The 20,912-nt window shown below is 40.7% G+C and overlaps 1 protein-coding gene across 11 annotated transcripts in view; it reads right to left on the minus strand.

Annotated features, from left to right (window-relative positions):
• Window positions 1–20,912, minus strand: part of KLHL31 (kelch like family member 31) — a 124,692-nt gene that overhangs the window by 64,362 nt on the left and 39,418 nt on the right. For 2 of the 11 annotated variants that reach the window (XR_002157150.2, XR_002157152.2), the window contains exons 4-5: window positions 15,902–16,007; window positions 4,987–5,065 (exon numbers count right to left, since the gene is read on the minus strand). The gene's annotated coding sequence lies outside the window, so the exon portion shown is untranslated. Of the gene's footprint in view, window positions 1–105; window positions 189–2,061; window positions 2,078–2,102; window positions 2,355–4,986; window positions 5,066–8,977; window positions 9,095–11,512; window positions 11,558–15,901; window positions 16,008–18,615; window positions 18,691–20,912 lie in introns of those variants that run through there. The other 9 variants (XR_002157159.2, XR_002742302.2, XR_006597842.1 and 6 more) reach the window with 9 other exon arrangements.

The raw sequence follows: 20,912 nt of genomic DNA on the forward strand, positions 1-20,912 counted from the left end.
TCCAGGATCCTCTTGGGATAAAAGATGGGCTGGAAGGCTTGGGGCTTCTGAGGGTCTACTGAGTGGCACCCAAATCACCAAATCACTAAAATACATTTTCATTACCTTTATGTTTGTTGCTCTTGTCCTTGGTAGCTCTCGGCACAGCAGATTGTAGTTATCTGCCAGTTCCATTGGATCGGAAGCTCCTTGACCAAAGGGGACATATTGGATTGATCTCAATACCCCTGATGTTTAGCAAATGTTTCTACTGAGTTAGTAAATAAATCCATCTTCTACTTTTTCTTCAAAACTCTGAGATGTGAAGAAAAACTTAGTGTCTCAGGACTTTTGCTTCTATACTCACACATTCATACAGAGTAAGCACCATACAAGTGTTAACTATGCTTGCCATGATTACTACTATTTCTAAGTTTTCTTTGAACCCTCATATGTAAATATTTAACCGACTTTGGGGACACCACAGTGGCTCAGTCAGTTAAGCAGCCGGCTCTTGGTTTCGTCTCAGGTCATGATCTCAGAGTTTGTGGGTTCAAGCCCTGAATTGGGCTCCACATTGTCAGCAGGATTCTCTCTCTCTCTGTATATATATATCTGCCCCTCCCCTGCTCTCTCTCTCTCTCAAAATAAATAAATAAGCTTAAACAAAAATTTAACTGACTTTGGTATTTTTATCTAATCACATTCCTCTGGTTCCTTCCTTTTATTTTTCGTTTTATTTTTAAATTTGTGTGTGTAGTTTTATTTTTTAATTTTTATTTTAAGTAGGTTCCACACCCAATGTAGGGCTTGAACTCACAACCCTGAGCCAACTGAGCCAGCCAGGCAATCTCTCTGGTTCCTTCCTTTTAATTTAACTGTATGCCACGTGGCCTTATACACAAAAATTTTTAAGTTTTATTTTTAGAATCCCACTATTTTCTGCACAAATGTTTATATTTCCCATATTTCCTGTTTCTTCCGAACATTTTCCCAATGACTGGAGTCGTGAAAGCCATCCTCAGGAGCTGATTCAATATCTACAGCGCTGGTTAGACACAGTCTCAGGGAGTTTGTAGCCAGTGTGTAGTGTTTGCTCTTAACTTAAAGAGTATCCCTCCCTTGACCTCGCTACAGCATCCAATTGCCATTTCATTTTCCACAACCATGTGTGACAAAGCGGACTTTTCCACCCTACTCTTACCTCAGCTAGCTGCTGCCTGACTTTGGCTTCACTGCTCTTCAGAACACACCACTTCCTCTTTTTTTTTTTTTATTTTTTTTTAATGTTTATTTACTTTCGAGAGATAGAGTATGAGCAGGGGAGGGGCAGAGAGAGAGGGAGACCCAGAATCTGAAGCAGGCTCCAGGCTCTGAGCGGTCAGCACAGAGCCCGACGTGGGGCTGGAACTCATGAACCGAGAGATCATGGCCTGAGCCAAAGTTGAACCCTTAACCGACTGAGCCACACAGGTGCCCCAGAATACACCACCTCCTATAAGGCCTCAGTGCTTTCTTCTGACCTTGAGCCAGTAAGCTCTTTTCATACTCCTCTTTCATGCTTAGTTGGTCTGACATTACTAAGAAAATAAAATAAAACAAAAATCCCTCCTCAACCAAAAGCCTTTTCTTTAAGATAGTCTCTTCTTCCTGACAGGTATGACCCTGAGCTCTTTTTTTTTTTTAACCCATCTGGTGAACAGGTTAATGCTGATTTTTCTTTGTCACACCCATTATTGGCATCCTTTTGCTTTCTGAGGTGAACCCACGACTCTCTACCCTCTGTAGGTCCTCACGTGTGTGGTCCCCTTCCTGTGCATCTTTACCCTGCTCAGGATTCCACTTGGTTTTCTAAGCCAATTTTAAAACTCATACATTCAAGGAAAAACATAACTTCTTTTTTTTTTTAATTTTTAATGTTTATTTATTTATTTATTTATTTATCTTTTTAACTTTCATTCAGTTTTGAGAGACAGAGCATGAACAGGGGTGGGGCAAAGAGAAAGGGAGACACAGGATCTGAAGCAGGCTTCAGGCTCTGCGCTGTCAGCCAAGAGCCACACATGGGGCTTGAACTTACGAGCAGCGTGATCATGACCTGAACAGAAGTAAGACACTCAACCGACTGAGCCACCCAGGTGCCCTTTGGAAAAACATATCTTCTTAAGTGTTCCCTACTCTAATAATTCCCGTAGGGTTTCTGTGAAAAGTGTTTTCTTTATATAATACTAATGTATCAACACATGTGCACTTCCTAGTAAATATTCTTAACCTTTTGTCTTTTCATGAATGGGTATGGTTCCTTGAGACTCTTTCTTCTATTTGGGTTCTTTCCAAAATGCATAATATAATCTTCCATCCACAATGGATACCAACTAACTGTTGGTTAAAGTAGATAACAATTAAAAATATAATATTCACTCCTGCCAGCTAAGTAAATATTTAACTTACTTAATATGACTCAGTGACAATTTGTTCAGATACTGCAGTTCCCTGCTCTCAGGGAACTGCTGTCTGTTGGTGCTTCTCTGGGTCTTCCGTTCCCACCTAGCTCAGATGTAGAGTGTGGGGCTTATGCAATAGACCAGAACATTGTTCTTATAAATTTTACTACCTATATCACATGACAACCTATCATAAAAGCCACATTTTCATTTGCTATGCTGAAGGCTTATAAAAGAGGTGAGAGATTTATTTGAGAGAGAAGGAACCCATAGAAGCTTCTAGTGACAGATTGCTGGGGTTGAAGTTCAGGTTTTGCCATGTTCTAGCTGTGTGATTTTGTACAGTTCCTTAACTTCTTTGTGCCTCAGTTTCCTGTCATAAAAAGGCAGCCATGATAATTATAGTACTCTCCTAGAGTTGTTACAAGGAGCAAATGAGTAAACATATGAAACAGAGGAAGCTCTATGTAGTACAAGCTTCCACTGCCATGACTACTACTATTTTTAGGTTTGCTTTGAGTCTTTGTATGTGGATGTGGATTCAGATGCTACACATAACGATTCATGAAAATGAGTCATTGGGTTGATTCACCCTTAAGAAATAGATTCTGGCAGGTTAGAAGAGCAGACACCAAGTTCCCTCTGCTAAGACAAAGCCAGTGCCAGAAGGGATTGAGGAGAGTGAAAACTAGTTCCTGTTCTAACAACTGCTCTGACTCTTTACAACAGTTGCTGTCAAGACAAGGAAAGGCTGAGGGACTCTTCCAGACTGAAGGAGACGAAAGGGGCAAGGCAGCTAAATGCAACTCAGAACGCTGTGTTGATCCGGGGTGGCCATAAAGGACATTGTTCAGAAAACTGGAAGTGTGCGAACAGAAACTGAATGATAAAGAGTGATTATGGCATCAGTGCTAAATGTATAACTGCAATGTGGTTATGTTAGAGGATACTCTTGTTCTGGGTGTATGTGTGTGTGTGTGTGTGTGTGTGTGTGTGTGTGTGTGTGTACACATGGAGAGAGAAAAGAGTGAGATGAGAGAGAGACTGGAAAAATAAATGTGGCAAAATGTTAACATTTGATGAACTGGGGTAGTACAGGATTCTCTTTCCTGTTTTTGCAACTTTTCTATAAATTCAAAATTATTTTGAAATAAAAAATGAAAAAGAAAATTAGTCCTGTGATTTGAAGACCCAGTTTTCCAACTTAAAAGATGGAGGAGTTTTAATTTATGGTCTTTGAGAAGGATTATAATATTTTCTGAGCTGCAAATTGGCATATTTTGTCTGAAGAGTCTTTTAAGATGTTTTAAATTAAAAAAATCCTCCAAAGATGACAAATTAAGGCACATATTGAATATACTTCTATTGAAAAGAATAAAAATTCATGAGAAAAAATAATTTAATAAACTGCATCTATTGGTTTATAGAAGGGTTGAATTGTCATTTGACCATTTTAAAGTCAATGGTATATTGATCCATTTGTATTGTCTGAAGAACTCAGTTTGCTTAACAATGAACTCTTTTCTCAAAATTTTGAAACAAACAACAGACTAATGGATTTTTTAAATATTTTTTTGAGTTTATTTATCTATTTATTTTGAGAGTGAGAGTGTGAGCATGAGTGGGGGAGCGGCAGAGAGAAAGGGAGAGGGAGAATCCCAAACATTCTCTGTGCTGTCAGTACAGAGCTCAATGTGGGGCTTGATCTCATGAATCATGAGATCATGACCTGAGCCGAAATGAAGAGTTGGAGGCTTAAACTACTGAGCCACCCACGCACCCCAACAAGGATCATTTTATATAGAAAAAAGATGTAAAATTCATGAGCCTTCTTAGTAATATAACCTTAAAAGAAATAAAGAAAAAACTTTCTGGAACATCAAAGAGAAGATGATAAATATAATTGTAAGAGGAATTAAAATATTTTTCTCAAGATTTTGTAGAGAGCAAAAAGTAAAATAAGATTGACTCAGTAGGTAGGTATTGAACTTTGTATTTTACAAGCAGAGGCTATACCTTTGCCATGCATCTGTGGACCATTTGCAGCGGCTGGTCATATACTTAGACACAGAAGTCCAATTATACAAGAAAAATGAGAAAATGGGGGCACCTAGGTGGCTCAGTCAGCTGAGCATCCTAATCTTGATTTTGGCTCGGGCCGCAGTCTCATGGCTCCTGAGATCAAGCCCCATGTCGGGCTCTGTGCTGACAGTGCAGAGCCTGCTTGGGATTCTCTCTCTCTCTCCCTTTCTCTCTGTCCCTCTCCTGCTCATACTCTCTCTCTCCCTTTCTCTCTCAAAATAAATAAATTTAAAAAAGAGAAAATGTAGTAAACATATTTATATAATCATAGCTAACATACACTAAGAAAGGTTTAAGCAAACAAAACGCTTCAGTCCGTGAATTATCTAACAGTTTCCAAAATAGTCTTAGAATATAAACGTTTCCAAAACTCCAAAGTTATTTCATAATCTTTAGGCAGATATTCATTGCAACTCTATTTGTAACAATAAAATGCTGGAAATAATCCAAATGTTTGTCAATAGGGGACTCAGACACTCACCACTGGAGAAGTGCAGGTAGAAATAAGGAGCATCTCTATATGCTTCTATGGATATGTACTCTGTAGAATGTGTTATTACCTGAAAAAAACAAGATGGAAGAAGGTATATTTCACTATTTGCCCCCAAAATGTGGCAGGGATATGAATATTTGCTTATATTTGAAATCATAACAACAAAAGGGCGTAATAAAAACACTGAAAAAAAATTGGTTACATTGGGACTACAGTGAAGGAAACACAGATTGAAAACTACATTTTGGATTATACCTTGTTTTGTGAATTTGAGTTTGGAACCATTTTTATATCATTATAAAAATCAAATTAAATTTCAAAAGTAATTCCTAAAACAGAAAGTAAGATAAAGATTACTGTGTTGAGTTAGTAGCTTAACTATACAAAGATAAATTATTTCAAGGGGCTTAAAAAACAGCGATTTAATGTATAACCATTGAGATATATCCTAGGAATAAAAAGAATTCCAAGTACACCTTAATATGATAAATACTACATATACATACACGCGCATATGCACACGCACATACATACATACATACATACATATGTTTTTCCTTGCCAGAATGCTGGAATTTCTGGGATATTCTGATGATTCAGTAGGACAGAATATGGGACAGAATACTGGAAAGTAGCACTTAGAAGATCTAAGATTGTAAATGCTGAATCCACCTAAGGGCTATGTGTTACTGAAATTTGCAAGGTGACTGTCTTTGCTGGGACCCAAACCTGATAAGAGCAAAAATTTTATTAGGAAAATCTTTTAAGTAAAAGAATAGTTATTAAGTGGAGGTGTAGGGTATATTTGAGGTCTGATTCAAATGGGTAAAGTTTAAACTGGAAAGAGCAAAAAGTTAAACATTTTCTATTTATAAAAAGTCAAACTATTTTTTCCTCACCTGGTTAAAAAGTTGGTACCAAAGTCACTAAATAATTTCATATAATAAATAATCCTTTGTTGGATTCATTCCTACTTCTTTTCAGGAACTTATCGTGGTTTTCCCCTTTGGTTACCACCTCTACGTATCTTATGTTATCAAGCTATCTTTCATAAAATCTTCTAAGTGCTCTTTTATTCTTAATGGAAAATAGTGTGGGTGTGGGAATAACTAACTGGTTAAATTTAAAAACCACAATCAAAGACAGACACAGATATGTGACATGTATTACTATCTTCATGTTAACAACCTTATGACATCATTTTCTAAGCTGTTTCTGAGAATGAAATTCCCAGCCACATCATCAGCTAAATTCACTCAAATTCATTATCTGGATTTGGTGTTTCTCCTGCATGGTTAAAGGTTGGAATTTGAAAGCTTGAAATTTCTTGGAATCAAAAGTGATTTAATAAACAAAGTTAATTTCAATGAGTGATAGATTTGAAGTTTTTGCCAACACAGAGTCAAAGAGATCTATTAAGGCTCTAAAATAAGTAATTTTTTAAAAGATATCAATGGACATTTTGGTTCCCCCAAAGGACTCTGAATTGGCTAAGCATTTAATAATAAGAATGACTTTAAACTTCCTTTTCATCTCAGTATGTTAAAAAATCAGTTAATTTAACATCATCAAAGTGTAATTCCCCATTCACATCTTTCTTTCACAATAAAATTTTATCTGCAGAATTCCAGTTTGATCCTTATGCAGCACTGTGCTGAGTTCTCCTGCTCAGCTGCCTGAGATATTCATCTGAGTCTGTAGTAGGCATATGAAAGCATATTCCACCCATGTGGGACCAGAAGTTACCCCCAGAGCAGAAAGTCTTCTATCCTCAGCCCACTGCCTTGTAAACTTGTCCTTTAACTCCATACACTTTTGGACCTACAGTTACATTAACTCCAAGGAGGCAAGTACTTTGTTCTCTCAGGAGGGAAGGCCAGATCCCCACAGTAAATTGTGTAGAGGCTTCTTGGGTGCCTGCCCTCAGCCTGGAACTTTGCATTTGCTCCCTCATTCCATCCAGTCAACAACACCAAGAGGGAAAAAAATCTCCATTTAAAAAAATTTTTAAATTCCAGTATAGTTTACATGCAGAGTTATATTAGTTTCAGATGTACAATATAGTGACTCAACAATTCCATACACCACCTAGTGCTCATCACAAGTGCCATCCTTAGTCCCCATCCCCATCTTACCCATTCCCCCCACTCCCTGCCCTGGTAACCATCAGTTTGTTCTTTGTAGTTAAGAGTCTGTTTCTTCGTTTGTATCTCTCTTCTTTTTTTATCTTCATCATTTTTTTTGTTTTCTTTTAATGTTTATCGATTTTTTTTAGAGAGAGAGAGAGAGAGACAGAGAGAGCATGCATGAGTGTGTGTAAGCAGGAAAGGGCAGAGAGAGAAAGAGAAAGAGAATGAGAATCTCAAGCAGGCTCCTCACTGCCAGTGCAGAACCTGATATGGGGCTCCAATCCATGAACTGTGAGGTCATGACCCGAGCCAAAGTCAGACACTTAACCAACTGAGCCATTCAGGCACCCCTTTCTATTTGTTTCTTAAATTCCACATATGAGTGAAAATCATATGGTATTTGTCTTTCTCTTACTGATTTCACTTAGCATTATTTTCTCTAGTTCCATCCATGTCATTGCAAATGGCAAGACTTCCTTTTTTATGGCTGAATGATATGCCATCATATATATATATATATATATATATATATATATATATATATATATATATATACCACATCTTGCTTATCCATTCACCTATTGATGGATACTTGGGCTGCTTCCATAATTTGGCTCTTGTAGATAATACTGCTATAAACATAGGGGTGCATATCCCTTTGAGCTAGTGTTTTTGTATTTTTTGGGTAAGTACCCAATAGTGTAATTACTGAATTGTAGGGTAGTTCTGTTTTTAACTTTTTGAGGAAACTATGTTTTCCATAGTAGCTGCACAGTTTGCATTTCCACCAACAGTGCATGAATGTTCCTTTTTCTCCACATTCTTGCTAACACTTACTGTTGAAGAAATCTCCATTGAAATTGGGGACACTTCCTGTGTGAACTAGTACCAACCATGGTCACATGGCAGAAAGCAGAGCCTTGGGAAACTGACTGATATGTGTTGACCAGGCCGTAGGCCTGAGGGAAATAAAGCAGTTGTGGGTACACGGGGGTGGAAGTCAGGAAGTTACCACAATAACTTGGGAGGTAGGGCTTTGCAAGAAGCTGGGGAAATAAAAATTTTTCAAGTTTCATATTTCTCTGTTAAGGCCAGAGAAAATTGGAGTGTGTTTTATAGTAGAAATGAGTCAGCCAGACCGCTCTGTAGGTCTATAGGGCAAAAACATTTTGTTGAAAAGTCCCGTGAGTATTATTCTCATGGAACAGTCTTTTCCTAACTCTAGGGTCTTTTATGTGCTCTGTAGAATGGAGTGTGCATGTTTGGGTGGGAATATATCGGCCACAAGTCTCTCCATCTTTTATTTTTCCTTTCCATGTTGTTTGCTGTCTCTTTTCCTCTTGCTCTATCCAAAGATACCAGTCAAAGGAGCCAAGCAAAGTGCCCCCCTTTTGTAGAGTTAAACATCTTCATATACGGATAGATGGCCCTGTTGGGTAGGTGAGTGCAAGATCTGGTTGTAGCAAAGCTGGGCAGCACATCAGCAACTCCAGATGCTTAGGCCACCTCTCTGTCACCCTTCTAACCCCCACATGGCACTGTGCCCTGAAGGTCAAATGGAGGCAGGGCCTGGGCCTGCCAAGTTTTTTTACTGGTATTCACGTATCCTTTTTCTATGTGCCAATTCAGCATGATCTAGGCAAGGATTATTTATTTTGTAAGGACTGAAAATGACTGAAAGTAGCTCAAGTAAAGGAGGGTCCACTGGAAGACTTTGAGGTTATGTCCTGGAGCTCATTTGTAGGAAGTGCGCCTGGACCCCCTGGGAACTCTTTCACTCTTGCACTGTCTCCCTGAGTGAGGTGCCAACTGCTCCTGCTATTTTCCAGGACGGATGTGGCAAGGCTCACCTGACATGACTCCAGGGCTGTGACGACTGTATGACTGCACCATTTTGTTTTAAAAAGTGGTGTTCCTCTTAGCCAATGTGTTATATATAAGTTGTTACAAGGGATGCTGCAAAATGCCTGCAATAAAGTTCTTGTTAATTCACATTCATTTAAAAACATTAAGTGAATTTCATTTAATTTTCATGCAAGTGCAGGATTGGAAGTTGTCACATCAACACTAGATGGTCAAGTAGCTAATGCTAGGATGCCAGAATTCCAAAAGGGTTGGGAGTCATTGTTGGGGGTGTCAGAGAATTCGTTTCCCCCATAGGCACATGGCTTTGAGCCAGCATACCTCATAATTCCTTCCCTTCCATCCCCTTCTCTATTTTCCACCCCTTTCTTGTAGTCAGTTCAACCAGGGGGATGTGGATGTCAGGTATTTCTGTTAGCCTTTTAACATCCAAATAGTTATTTCTCAGACACATGGTGACTTGTAAGGGTTGGTGCTGTTCTGATACTTATCCTTTGGAAGTTTAAAAAGTCTTTATTTTGAGGGTGCTCAGGTGGCTCAATTGGTTAAACATCCAACTTTGGCTCAGTCATAATCTCGTGGTTCATGAGCTCAAGCCCCACACCGGGCTCCATGCTGACAGTTCAGAGCCTGGAGCTTGCTTTGGATTCTGTGTCTCCCTCGCTCTCTGCCCTTCCTTCGCTCATGCTCTGTCTCTCTCTCTCTCTCTCTCTGTCTCTCTCTGTCTCTTTAAAAATAAATAAACATTAAAATAAATAAATAAATAGTCTTCATTTTGTATTAAATATTTGACCAGAGGCCAGGGTCCAGAAGGTCAGACTCAGATGATAAACCAGTAGGTTGTAAATAGCTCCATAAAGGTCATTGAATCCAAACTGATCTAGAGTGAAGGATTAAGATAAAGGAACAGAAAGGCAAATGTAGATTCATGCAAAGAATTAACAACGTAAATATTCAGGGGGGATAAAGAATGGAAAGAACTTGCAGTGGTCTTTGTTCTCAGGTAAAATGCCAGGTTGGTCACCTCTATTGCTATGGCTGTGACCCTACTGTACTACTTATGCCACTGTAACATTCAGAAGATGGGACTTGATGAGTCATGCACACTTCCAGAGTGTTTGGTCAGGGAAACCCTGGGAGTACTAGGATGGTGAATACTGTCAGCAGCAAAAGGACAAGAGATGATCTTTTGTCAGATGAGATAAAGAAAGGACATTCAGAGACACAGAACATGGAAGCAATTATCTGCCCTCCTAGGAGAGGATGCTGTAATCAAGTACAACAAGCATTTGGGTGAACTCCTGCATCTAGGCTTGGAGGGAGTTGATGCCATCTGGCAGATGGGTGGGAGAACTTTCATTAGTCCCAGGTGTTCTTTGAGGGCCACACATCCAGAGCATTATAGTTGTTTTTTTAAAATTTTTTTTAATGTTTATTTATTTTTGAGAGAGAGAGTGTGTGAGCAGGGGAGGGAGACACAGAGCAGAGACAGGGGGAGACACAGAATCTGAAGCAGGCTCCAGGCTCTGAGCTGTCAGCACACAGCCTGACGTGAGGCTCGAACCCATGAATTGTGAGATTATGACCTGAGCTGAAATTGTACGCTTAACTGACTGAGCCACACAGGAGCCCCGGGAGCCTTTTAGCTTTAAGGCAAGAGTGGGACCAATATTTCCAGTCCATTTGTGAATGATCCCAGAGAAAGAAGCAGAGGAGAGGAAGATACCACTTTTTATCCACCCTGGAGGAGTCCCTAAAGCCTCATTAGTATCTCAACTGTTTGGTCTAAATTGAAGGGTGTAAATACAGTGTTCTTTTTAAACCTAAAGTTAAATTTGATTGATTGATGAATTAATTGATTGATCAGTGGTCACTGGGAAGTTAAACATGAATATTATATGATCAAAGCCCTTAAGGAGGTTAGAGTTTAAATGGGGAATACAAATATCTATGATGCTGTGTGATAAGGGCAACAATAAAGCACGTACAAGATATAAGGAATCTTCTGGGCTTTGCATTGGACAAAATGTCCTTGGGAGGTCCTTTCCCTGCAAGCCAGTATGGGCTCAGCTCCAACTCCAGTGATTCTAAATGAGTCTAAAGACAACAGATTATCTCACATCTGGAACTGTGCCCACTGTCTGAAATTTCCCAGTGGCCACCAATAAGGTCTGGTCCCTACAGGCCCATTAGTTATTATCTATCCTACATTGCTACTTCTGGAACAGACACCAGACATGTAGTATTAGAAACAGTACCACAGGGCTTTGTCCCAAACAATCTTTGAAATAGGCCTGTTGCCACTCTGGCTCGTGCTGGGGAAGCAGCACCTTTGCTTCCTGATTTCTGTCACATGTCTTCCTGCAGTTTTGTCTCCTAAGACCAGCTGGTGGAAGAGCTCAAAGTGCAAGGAGCCAGTCATGAGGGACCTGGAGCTCAAGAAATGAGCAGTAAACACTTAGCACATCATAAACATGGATAATTTAACAAGACATACAGATAGATGGCCCCGGTGGACTTACACTGGATTAGTAGACTGCCTCTTGCTCTTAGTGGTTCTTTCCGTGCTGGTTTTTGGGGAAAAAGTATAAAAGACATTCTGTTAGGAAGATGAGAAAAAAAATGCTTCTGTTTTAGACAAAGCTTGTGAGGGTTCAAGGATCACCCATCTATTGGCCAAAATGAGTTTCAGTGGCTTAAAAATGAGAAAGATAAGTACAGGCATTTTTGCCTTCTCATTGTACTTAAAGGCAGATTTTACAAGTCTTTCTTCTCCACCTGAAAACAGGACTTGAGAAATAGTAAAAAGAGATACTGGATATGACTAGAGTTTCAGCATCCTAAAGATGAATATTGTTCTTAGAAGTAAATGCTTGGTTCCAGAAGCTTTCTGAATACCATGCAGCACTGAAGAAACTATCACTGCTGGCTCGGACCTTGATAAGATAATAACATATATTAGATGTTTTCCCTAGTCAGACACACTTCTAAGTGTCATATATGTGTGTGTGTGTGTGTGTGTGTGTGTGTGTATATGTATATATATATATATATACATATACACACACACATATACACAATTTATATATGTATATATACACACTATATATTCTAATATGTGATAGATAGATAGATACAGATATACTAATTTATTCTCTTAGGACATAAGGGGTTAGCAGACCTTTCAAGTCCTGGTATGTTCTAAGACAAGTTAACCCAGAAACTGTCATGGAAAAACAGATTCAGCAAAAAGGGACCAGCCAACATGTTACGCAGAAGTCCCCGTGGCTTAGTGGCAGGGATTGGACATTGTGCCCTTAGGGGAAAAACGATGAGATCAGAGCAGACTGGGAGAGATCAGGTCTGGCACTTGTGCAGCACGCCTGGATTCAAAGATGATCTGATGGGAAGCTGGGCAGACAGTTGGGCCGAGGCATTCATCCATAGGGGCTGGCCAGAGAGGCACAGTTTGGATTGAGAATGTGGGTGCACCAGATCAAAGCAGCAGGCCTGAGGAAGGGGTGCCGGGGCCTAGAGAGAAGCTTCAGCCCCTGGGATAAAGTGGCAGTTGCTTTTTATAGAGCACTGGTGTATGGGGTGCTCTGGGAGAACCCTGTGAAGGGTGTGGGGTCTCCAGCACTATTTGGGCATACCCTCCCATGGTTTGGTGACCCAGGCAAAAAAAGGGACAAAGTACAAGAATAACAATAGCAGGGAGAAGTTGTGCTAGATTTCATCCCAACACCAAAATGTAGTTACAAACAAGTAGAAGAAGAAGATTTTTACACCCTACTCTGAGCCCTAGAAGGCTATACTGGACTGGGATTCATTCTCCTTTACCATCAGGTCTAGGATTCTTTTTTTTTTTTTTTAATTAAAAAAATGTTTATTTATTTTTGAGAGAGAGAGATAGAGAGCAAGCAAGGAAGGGGCAGAGAGAGGGCGACACAGAATCTGAAGTAAGCTCCAGGCTCTGAGCTGTCAGCACAGAGCCCAACACGGGGCTCAAACCCACGAACCATGAGATCGTGACCTGAGCTGAAGTTAGATGTTTAACTGCCTGAGCCACCTAGGCGCCCCAGGTCTAGGATTCTGACTGTTAATAATACTGACTTTGGGGATCTCCATTCTTAGGATTACTCAGGGTTTGTTGTTTAAATCCTACTTGGCTTGTACTAATAGGCACTAATGCCAAGCTTTTACCACTAAATTCATAGGCTTGTCAAATAAATGGTAATACCAAGAGATCTGCTGCAAGTTACTACTTGTAACCCATGTGTAATCCATTCTTGCTTGGTGTCTTAAGGTATTCTTTAGTTCCTAATCCCTAAACCTAAATAAAGAGTTGGCAACCTTTTTCTTTTAAGACCAGTGGTAAATACTTTAGCCCTTGCTGGCAGTATTCATTTCTGCCACTGTGGTGGGAATCTGTGATAGACAGTAAGACAAATAGGTATGGCTGAGTTCCAGTAAAACTTTATTGACAAAACAGGCGGCAATCAGATTTGGCATGTGGACCACCGCTGCTGATCCACGATAGAAAGGAACAGACAAACAGATATATACATTTTATACTCTCCATGAGCAATTTTTAAATTCTAATTGTTTTTTTTCCTAAAGGATGGGGGGTAGGAGGAACCATTTTACCTGTGTGTCCCTGTCATTTACCTTCTAGCTTCCATTTGTAACTCTGGAAGCGAATAGCCTCAAACCAAACTTCCTGTCTGCTTTTAAGATACAGAAGCGGCTGGAACGTGTTATTGCGGGTTTTTTATTTTAAGGACTGAGATCCTGCTTGCTACTTTTTCCTCCCATCTAGTGAAGTTCTTCATACACAGACGGCCTCTGGTAAGAGTTGAGTAGTGTCTCTTTCGCGGCCACTACTCTTTCTTTCTCCCATTTCACTGGCAACAATGACCATCTAATTTGGCCTTCTTTGGCACTGCTTATCCAAATAGAGAGTTAATGTATTCAAAGATGAGGCAAATGCAGTTTCTTTCAAAATGCAGGAAAATACCAAACGCAGAACTCGAGTGAGAAACTATTAGAAGAGACTGATCCTGGCCAAAATCAAGTCCAAAGGTTAAACATGTTTGCCCTCCTTATCTAAGGAATGAAAATGCTCAGATGCAGGGCAGAACCTGATAAACACTAAATTGTCTTCAGCAATTAGCAACTTCCGTCACCTGTTATTGCTTGGCTAGTGTCTTCCCAAAAGATATAGGGAAATGCTAATTTAGCCCTTGGGGCCTGTGAATGTCACCTTATTTGGAAATAGGGTCTTTGCAGATGTAATCAAGTTAAGGTGAAGTTAGGGTAGATCCTAATCTAATATGACTGGTATTTTCATAAGGTGACAGAAATCTGGACACAGACACACACACAGAGGAGAATGCCACGTAAAGACAGAGATGTGCGGGGAGAAGGAGGCCACATGACAATGGAAGCAAAGATGGGAATGAGGTAGCCACAAGGCAAGAAATATCAGAGATGGCTGATAACTTTCAGGAGCTAGGGGAGAAGCATGGCACAGGCTCGCTCTCAGGCCTCCAGAACCTTGCTGGCACTTTGATTTTGGACTTCTAAGCCTCCAGAACCATGAAAGCACAAACAGCTATTGTTTCAAGTTACTCAGTCTGTGGTAATTTGTGGCAGTCCTAGGAAACTAAGATACCAACTATGGGCTGACACAGAATAATTCAAATAAATTTCATAGAGCGTTCCCCTCTCCTCTTGTTAAATGTCCTCCTCACTGTCTAGATACTCAGTAATGGAGTCAGCTCAGTAATTCTGCCATCAGATGCACAGGCCACATTTGATTTTGATTTATCTTTCAGATAACCCGGGACTTTCAAAGTTAAATGGAAATGATCATTTTAATACTTTGCCTGATGTGGATTCAGAGCCAGGCCAAAGGCAGTTTGGCAACCTGTCAGCAACTGATAGTATGACTGAAAAACCTGATATGTCAGCTATTGTTCTACTGTATTAGCTTCTTTGGGTCCTATGAACTCATGAAATATAACAAAGCGCTGTATTGTCTAAACTCTTCTGAATATATGGCTAGCGGTCACATAACTCCTTTTGTCTTAGTCTACGCCTGTCAAAGAGGAATTCTCTGGTGTCTTTGTTTTCCTTTAGAGCTTTCCCCTCTAATTTGATCTGTACTTGATGACATGGTCATAAAGAACACCACGTACCTGGTAGAGCAGAATCGCACGTAAGCATTGCTAGAGTCAAAGGAAGGAAATTTCCCAGGCAGAAGAATTCTAAGAGCTAATGTTTATTGATTCCTGTGTGCCAAACTCTTCTTCAGATACTTGACAGCAGATACCATTTTTATTCTTACAAGGACCCTATTGGGCAGGTGTTATTTCTCTCCTCCCTTTACAGCAAACAAACCAATTGATGGCAGCGATGAGTAGAAGTCACCAGAGGTCACAGGGCTGATGAGCACCAAGGCTAAGATTATGAACCCAGGTGGTCTGGATGCAAAGTCTTTTCCTTAACCATTACTCCATTGGCTTTCTACCTGGGAAATACTCCCATCCTGGATCTGAACCTTGGCGTGTTTTCCTCACTGAAAAGCATGGTTTTTATGGCCTTTTCAGCTAATGGAAATTTTGGATCTATGTGTTTGCCCAAGGTTGTAGGATCATCTCTGCAGGAAGGGGACGGAATGAGCCCCTGAAGTACAGCTCTGGAGTATTTGTGATTGTTGATGTTACAGAGGCCTCTTGATCTTTGAAGGATCTAGGCCACAGGGGCACCATTTTTAAGCAGTCACATTTTCTCCAACTAGACCCACTAACCAGAAATATCACAACATTTTCAAAATGAAATGTTTTGTTTTCGTATCATGTTATTATACAATAAAATTAGTGCCAGTGATTGACTGCAGGTCTACTTACCTCCTTACACAGCACACATCTGGGATGAGATATCAGAGATCCAGGGAAGAGAGGGCCAGAGTCCAGTGCCTCTTTTGGGAGGGCTCCTATAGGCCAGCATCTCCTACTGTTGAAGTGGTCAAGAGGGAAATGGATTAGGGAAAGGATGGGTCAGGATTGCTTCTAGGATAGGAGTTTAATCCCATCATCCCCAAAACCCCCTGCCCACAAAAAATTTTTTATTAAAATTCTTTTGACTATTCTAAAATGACTTTCCTAGATAACCCAATCTATTTATACACATAATTGAAAATCAATGTTATGCCCAACTGAATCATAAAGAAAGAACAAAAGGAAAGTAAATGGAAAGTAAATAGTATGATACTTATAGCTCAGGACCAACTATAGCAAAGTCATAATGATGTAGTCAAATGTTTGCACCCATGTGTGGAATCTGCAAATGTGAGTATGTGCTGATACAGGGTGTGGTGTGAGTCACCTATCGAGAGTAGCCTTACCTCAGGAGATGAGATTTTTCCAGTGGTGAGTAATCTAAGTAAAGTTATTAGCAAAACAGCATATAAGCTCCCCCTGATTAAAAACAATTGTCAACAAAGCAACATATAATTTTCCCTCCAATTTAGTGGCATTGCGGGGATATTTAGCCTATATCAAAACCCAGAGAAAACACTGTGTGAATGTGGGAAATAGACTGGGGTCCTGACTTTGTCACCTACGTGAATTAATTCAGTGGTTAAGCAGGATGTGGGACTATCTAGTTGTGGGACCATCCACAGTTCCATGACATCCACCATATCCAAACTTCAACTGTTGGGACATACAACCGCCCCCTTAAATTTCCACACCTCCAGGCACTGGATCACTCCAACTGGCGGCCACTAGGTTAGGGCTTCCTTCTTCCCAAATCTCTTTTGTCCCCTTGTCCTCTCCTGTCTCTGCCGTCCTCTCTTCTCCCTTCTCTTTTCCTCTGCTGCCACTCCTGTTCATCTCCCATGTTCCCTTGCCTTTCCCCTCCTTGCTCTGCTTTTCCCATCTCCTCCTCCTTCGCACTTTCCTCAGGGAGGAGGTGGTGGCCCTCTTGTAAGAGCAGAGTTGAGGGGATCCTGTCTCTTGCGGAGAGTATATCTCATAAGACTGCCTGCAGCTATTTTCCCAGCCCTGAACATCCTCACACTGCATTTTCTCTCTCTGTCTCTCTCTCTCCAAATTTTGATCTGTAATTTCAACTGTATAGGTCAGAAAAATACAGTCAGAGAAACACTGTGGTATCAGAGCCTTAACTCTTTAATATAATTTTAATATAGACTCTTAAACACCAAATAATGGCTAAAGTATACCTACCTTATTGCCTTTAAGTTTCATCTTATCCCCATTTTACAGATGAGGGACAGAGACACAGAAATTAAATGACAGGCCCAGCCTACAGGGTTCATAAACAGCAGAGCTGGGATGTTGTGTTAACTCGGCAAGGGGTGTCATGACGGCAGTTCCTATCCCCAGAGAACTGGCTACCTAGCGCACAGGAAAAACCTGAAAACGAATAGGTGAAAATTTGACAGCTAATATTTATTGGGTATTGTCATGTGTCATTAAGTGTGTTCTACACACATCATCTTATTAATTTTTTTAAATGTTTATTTATTGATTTTGAGAGAGAGAGAGAGGACAATCGAGAGAGAGAGAGAGAGAGAGAGCGAGAGAGCGAGCATGTGGGGAGGGGCAGAGAGAGAGGGGAGAGAGAGAGTCCCAAGCAGACTCCATGCCGTCATCATGGAGCCTGACTCAGGCCTGAACCGACAAACTGTGAGATCATGACCTGAGCCTAAATCAAGAGTCAGACGCTTACTGAATGAGCCACCCAGGTGCCCCTCTTATTAATCTTTTTAATAAACCTGTAATGCCCATGATTTTGTTGTTGTTGCTGTTTGTTTGTTTTTTAGCGTCACCATGCACTTGCAGGTAAGGGACCACAGGTAGAGAGGCTGCTAGTAAGTAGTTGGTCTGGGATTCAGACACAGACTGCCTGGGGAGCCTGGGTTCTCACCCACTAGTCTAAGCCCTGGGATTTCAAGAGAGGGAAATGTTTCTGGCAGCTGGGATCAGGGAGTGGCATTGCAGCTGAGCTTAGGGTTGGGGTAAATTTCCACAGGTGGAGATGGGGAGGCATATTCCGTGCCTGGAATGGGTGGAGCCTGGGGGACAAGGAGAGGTAGTCACATAGTGCTTTCTCCTTTTACATTAAAAACTGTTTTTTAATTAAAAAAATTTTTTTTACATCTATTTATTTTTGAGAGACAGAGAGAGACAAAGCACAAGCAGGGGAGGGGCAGAGAGAGGGAGACAGACAGGCTGTTGGCTGTCGAAGCAGGCTGCTGGCTCTGAGCTGTCAGCACAGACTGTGACATAGGGCTCGAACCCATGAACCATGAGATCCTGACTTGAGCCAAAGTCAGGCACTCAAACGACTGAGCCACCCAGGCACCCCTCCTTTTACATTTTAAAGGCATGCTTTGTTTGTTTGTTTTCTAAATGTTCATTTATTTTGAGAGAGAAAGAGCGCATGAGTTGAGGGGGACAGAGAGAGACAGACAGACAGACAGACAGACAGAATCTCAAGAGGGCTATGTCTTGACAGCCTCCACTGAGGGCTCATGTTCCATGAGATCATGACCTGAGACGAAACCAAGAACCTGATGCTTAAAGGACTGACTCACCCAGACGCTCCTGTTTGTTTGTTTGTTTTTAATTCCAGTTGAATATTGAAGAGAATGAGCCTTACTGTTGAACATCTGTAATTAGAACAAATACATCTTTATCTGTTCTGGGCGACTATTGAAATAGTTTGTGAGAGGGGCACCTGAGTAGCTCAGTCTTTTAAGTGTCTGACTCTTGATTTCGGCTCAGGTCATGATCTCGTAGTTTATGAGTTTGAGCCCCCCATCAGGCTCCACACTAATGGTGTGGAGCCTGCTTGGGATTCTCTCTCTCTCTGCCCCTACCAAACTCATGTGCTCTCTCTCTTTCTTAAAATAAATAAATAAACTTAAAAGAAAAAACACTTATTTTTAAAAAATGAAATAGTTTGTGAGAAAGCACCATGGTCATTCCTGCCTGGCGCTCTGTGCACTCTGTGTACCAGGAAATGGTCTGAAGGCAAGGGCCGGAGCTCCAGTCCTCACTCTGCCTGTCGATCTTGGGCCTTCTACCTGATCCTCCCCATTCTTCCACAAGTGTAGGGTAATGACACAGGCCATGGTTATCCTGGAAAGACCCTGGAAGGCCTAAGGAGGGAACAGGGGTGCCCAGCTTCAGAGGAGAGGTGCTACGCAACTCTAAGGCATCAAACATTTTTATTAGTCTGCTTAATCTGTCCTTTTAATATGTAGTAGTAATTAACATTGGCCCCGGGCAACTCAGAACAGGAATGTTGCGACCTTAGTTAATTTGTAGAGTGCCCTGGTGTTTGCACATACATGCTCTAATTCAATCTTTACTAATTTTCCTATGAAGGAAGCAGGATGATTATGATCAATTGCCATTTTTACAAAAACTGAGACCCAAACCATTTGTTTAGCAAATGCAAGATCTGGGTATAAAATTCCAGGCTTCCGACTTGCAGTTTAGACTACTTTCCAAGGACCATAGAAGAGGCTTTCTGGGGACAACCCTTGCTAAATTTCTTGGCAAAATTCAAGACAGGCAAGAGCACAGACTTGCTAATGCTGTTTGCACATAGTACATAACCCACAGTGACACTGAATTTCTAAATCTTTTTAAAAATTCAGCTCCAAGTTTGCCCCTCTTGCTTTAACCCCTCCAGATAGAATATGCCACTCCTGCAGCAATCCCGTGAGGCTGCCCACCTGCCCCTGTAATTACATGTACTGCGTCATACAACAATAATTCGTTTACATGTCTGTCCCCTCCACCTCTTCCCCTTGTCTCCCCATCCCCCAGGGACAGTGACACAGGGCCAGCCATCTTGGGTCTCCAGTACCCAGCAGGTTGCTAGATGTAATAAATGCCCAAGAAGGATCTTTATGTTTTTCATAAAAGGAAAAACTTACTTCGACTGCGTAAAATTCAGAAATATTTGAACAGTAAGGAATATCAAAAATGAAATAAAGTTAAAAAGAAATCGAAAAATAAGAAATGGCTACAAAATATCAAATCCTCTAATCTATGAATTAATAATAAAAATATTACTAAGTTCAGCTAGGGATGATGCTGCCATTTGGGGCTGTGTGTATGTGTTGTTTTAAATACCAGTCAAAACATTTTGAGGTAATACTTTTACTGATTTCTAAAAAATTTTAATGTTGATTTATTTACTTTGAAAGAGAAAGAGCATACACATATGTGAGGGAAGGGCAGAGAGAAAGAGAGAAAGAGAAAGAGAAGGAGAGAGAATCCCAAGCAGGCTCCACACCGCCAACACAGAGCCCAGCTCAGGGATCAAACTCTCAAACCGTGAGATCATGACCTGCACTGAAATCAAGAGTCAGACGCTTAACCGACTGAGCCACCCAGGCGCCCGGGGACTTTTACTGATTTCTAGTAGCAGCTCAGAGGGTATAGAAATGGTCTTTAGTCTTCTAAATGTTTCCATTTGGTCATGTCAAGGTTTAATGATAATTTAAGTAATAATGGACCTTTTTCTTGAAGCAAAATGCAATATATCATCAATATTCTACAGGGTCTACTGAAGTGGAAACGATGTACGTACAAGAATTATAGAACAACCATCTGTATTAGAAAAACACTACCTTAGGAATTATCATTCTATCAGACCTTACTAACAGCACATGTTTCATCAATTAAGTAATAGTAGTTGAACTAAAAAGAGATGTATCAAAATGACTTCTAAAGTCTTTATTTTTTTAATGTTTAGTTTTGAGAGAGAGAAGAGCATGAGCAGGGTGGAGGCAGAGATAGAAGGAGAGAGAGGGTACGAAGTAGGCTCTGTGGCACAGCGCAGAGTCCTATGTGGGGCTCAAACTCACAAAATGTG

This window comes from Felis catus, chromosome B2 (genome assembly GCF_018350175.1).
Source record: "Felis catus isolate Fca126 chromosome B2, F.catus_Fca126_mat1.0, whole genome shotgun sequence".
In the NCBI taxonomy this organism is placed as follows: domain Eukaryota; kingdom Metazoa; phylum Chordata; class Mammalia; order Carnivora; family Felidae; genus Felis; species Felis catus.